The 2535-nt window shown below is 44.3% G+C and overlaps 1 pseudogene; it reads right to left on the bottom strand.

Moving 5' to 3' along the window:
* LOC105552622 overlaps positions 1 to 1854 on the bottom strand; it is a 5211-nt pseudogene extending 3357 nt beyond the window's left edge.
* Positions 1855 to 2535: the final 681 nt, after the last annotated feature.

Raw genomic sequence — 2535 nt, 5'->3', positions numbered from 1 at the left:
AACAGACAAACTCAAACATATTAAAATTTAGGGAATAAAAAGAAAATGGAATGGGCCGGGAGTGGTGGCTCACACCTGTAATCCCAGCACCTTGGGAGGCTGAGACAGTCGATCACCTGAGGTCAGGAGGTTGAGACCAGCCTGGCCAACATGGCAAAACCCCGTCTTTTTGTTGTTTGTTTGTTTGTTTTTTGAGACAGAGTCTCGCATTGTCGCATTGTCACTTGGGCTGGTGTGCAGTGGCAAGATCTTGGCTCATTGCAACTTCTACCTCCAGGGTTCAAGCAATTCTCTTGCCTCAGCCTCCCGAGTAGCTGGGATTACAGTGCCTGCCACCACACTCAGCTAATTTTTTTGTATTTTTAGTAGAGACAGGGTTTCACCATGTTGGCCAGGCTGGTCTGGAACTCCTGACCTCGTGATCCACTCACTTTGGCCTCCTAAAGTGCTGGGATTACAGGCATGAGCCACTGTGCCAGGCCTAAAGCCCCGTGTTTACTAAAAATACAAAAATTAGCTAGGTGTGGTAGTGGGTGCCTATAATCCCAGTTACTCTGGAGGCTGACACAGGAGAATCACTTGAACCCGGGAGGCGGAGGTTGCAGTAACCAGAGATGGCGCCACTGCACTCCAGCCAGGCTACAGAGAAAGACAGCGTCTCCAAAAAAACAAACAACAACAACAACAACAACAAAAACCCTCAGAGGCGGGGTGCAGTGGCTCACGCCTGTAATCCCACCTTCTTGGGAGGCTGAGGCAGGAGAATTGCTTGAACCTGGGAGACAGAGGATGCAGTGAGCTGAGATTGTGCCATTGCACTCCAGGCTGGGTGACTGAGCAAGGCTCTGTCTCAAAAAAACAAAAAAACAAACAAACAAAAAACCCTCATATATCCAGACAAGAGGATACAGATGTGTCCACTGTCATAAATTCTTCACCACGCTACAAGAGGGGAAGTGACATTTTGGTGAATCTTTGTAAATCATCAATTTATTTATCACACTTTTATTTCACCAGTAGCATTTACAAAGCTAAGTAATACAATTCCATTTGAAATTATCCATAAATAGAACAGACCTTTAAAACTTACTACACTCACTCTGGGGAAGAAATAAATACGAATTATTAGCAAATAAAATATATCATTTTACCTTGCTTCTTTGGAAATAGTATTTTTATCTTTCAAGCTGTACTGACAAAATGTATCTTACAGTCAACGAAAAACTGAAACTCAAATAAGCGGACAAGCCTTTTGAAGGTAACAAACTCAGGGAGAGGCAGTGCTGACTCCAACACAGACCTTTCTAAGTGTCACAGCAGGCCATTCCATCCCTCGGGACACCCATCCTGTTCAGTAAAGTACTCAGTGACCACCTAGGAGGCACTGGCACTGCTCTTTGTCGTCCTGTGTTCCTTGAGTGCATTTTCATGTTCAGGTTCTTGCACATCCTCTCTGGGGTGGGTTTTCCTTGTCCTTTGGGACAGTTTTTCTCTCTTCACAAGTCTGAGACAATCTAGAGAGCAGAAACCATTTCTGCCTTTTCCTCTCAATGTCAGCATCCGATTGGCAGACCATCAACGTGTGTCCGAGGAATAAAATCTCGGGCTGGAGGAACAATTTTAAAGACCTAACTTTAATGACATTACATTGTATTGTCCATAATTTTAATGTCCTCAAATTTTAATGACCCTAAGGGGTCACCACTGTAGATGAAACTATACCAGGAGATTCCTCTAAGGCCAAGAGCATCCAGCTGCTCCCCTGAGAGACTCTACCCCCTACCTCAGGCTGTCCTTGGCGATGACATGACCCCGGGGCTGATACTCATACTCACTAGACCCTCCAATAGACATGGCCACAGTGGGTATCCTGGGTCATCCTCAGACAGTTCTAAAATGCCAGGACTAGGAAAAGACAGGAGGGTGGCTGAGGACACAACACCCTGTAAAGTTTTCACGGGGGGATCTCAACCTAAAGACATTTTGGTAATATGTACACTTAGGAAAGATAAAAAGAAGAGAGGCACAAAGATTTTTTTTAACAGTAGAGTGTCAGATGATTTATTCTCCGCTTTCCTCTCATGTAAAATGTTTGGAAACAGAAAAATATTTTGGTCAAAGTGGCTCACGCCTGAAATCCCAGCGTTTTAGGAGGCCGAGGCGGGTGATCAATTAAGGTCAGGAGTTCGAAACCAACCTAGCCAACATGCCAAAACCCTGTCTCTACTAAAAATACAAAAATTAGCTGGACGTGGTGGTGGGCGCCTATAAGCCCGGCTACTTGGGAGGCTGAGGCAGAAGAATCACTTAAACCCGGGAGTCAGAGGTTGCAGTGAGCTGAGACTGCACCATTGCACTCCAGCCTGGCGACAGGGCGAGACTCCGTCTCAAAAAACAGAACAAAACAAAACATATATATATGTATATATATAAAATATACATTTAAAATTACTACGTGTGGATAGTATTTGAAGTCATGGGACTGACTGTAGGTAGAAACAAGAGAAAGCAGGGAAAGTTTTTATATTTATATTT

Source organism: Mandrillus leucophaeus, unplaced genomic scaffold, assembly GCF_000951045.1.
Source record: "Mandrillus leucophaeus isolate KB7577 unplaced genomic scaffold, Mleu.le_1.0 Scaffold568, whole genome shotgun sequence".
NCBI lineage: Eukaryota > Metazoa > Chordata > Mammalia > Primates > Cercopithecidae > Mandrillus > Mandrillus leucophaeus.
This window is presented reverse-complemented; position numbering and strand designations above follow the sequence as displayed.